Source organism: Asparagus officinalis, chromosome 2, assembly GCF_001876935.1.
Source record: "Asparagus officinalis chromosome 2, Aspof.V1, whole genome shotgun sequence".
Lineage (NCBI taxonomy): Eukaryota > Viridiplantae > Streptophyta > Magnoliopsida > Asparagales > Asparagaceae > Asparagus > Asparagus officinalis.
The window spans coordinates 47,598,064-47,599,121 of record NC_033795.1 but is presented as its reverse complement, the minus strand read 5'-3'; the positions used below and the strand labels follow the sequence as shown (position 1 = coordinate 47,599,121).

At 31.0% G+C, this 1,058-nt stretch overlaps 1 protein-coding gene across 1 annotated transcript in view; it reads left to right on the top strand.

Moving 5' to 3' along the window:
* The window catches only part of LOC109831149, an 18,986-nt gene that overhangs the window by 16,891 nt on the left and 1,037 nt on the right, over window positions 1–1,058 (top strand). The window lies entirely within an intron of this gene.

Sequence of the window (1,058 nt, the reverse complement as noted above, 5' to 3'; positions counted from 1 at the left end):
ATATTATATATTATATAAATTATATCTATAATATAATATATTATAATATAATATTATATATATAATATATAATATATATAGGAGGACCCAATAATCACTGTTCATGCTGTAGTATTCCAAATCCCAAAATATTATATAATATTATAATAATATATGTTATTAAAATATTATATAATATTATAATATATAATTTATAGTATTCCAAATCCCAAAATATTAATGAAACAAACAAAATATTACAAATTATAGTATTCCAAATCCCAAAATATTGATGAAACAAATAAAATATTATAAATTTTGGTATTCCAAATCCTAAAATATTGATGAAACAAACAAAATTTTAGAGATCCCAAAACATGTAAAAATTTTTATGGATTTCAAATTCTATGGTGAAATCCATATCCATAAATTTTGGGAGACAAAACAAACACCCCCTTATATGATGTAGTATACTTCTGTAGCCTACAGTTGCGGCTGATTATGTACTTCTATGAGTTGTTTGTGTATCCGCTGCTTTACGATTCCTACTTTATTATTTGTGAAACTTGTTGATGTATCGAAATTTTTATAGCTATTAGTACTTGTGGGATTTGTTTCTGAGTCTATTTATTTTGCTTCCGCTACTCAGTTTCTATTTATGCTTGTGTGATATTCTGTGTTGTAATTCTCGACATTAGATAAATGTGATTTTTTGTGAAGTTTGACTCAATTACATATGCCGCCCGGCTTAGTTACATGATTGAATTTTGACACACATATGTCAACAACAGCAGAGCAAAAGATTGAGAATTGAGGTACCAAAATAAAAGTATTGAAGATTTGAGAGACTGATATCAAAATATCCCCAATAATTAACTTTCTGAGGCCACGTGCCTCTGCAACTCCCATCTCCGACTCCTGTGCACATAATATCAACGGCACCAACGAAAACCAAACAAAAAACAAGGGGCCACATCAACCGCCTCAAATCTCCCAAAATCCCCTCTCCGCAGATCTCTCCCCATGGCGAGCGACACAGCCGATGACGTAACGCAATGCAGCGACCACCCCTACAGTAA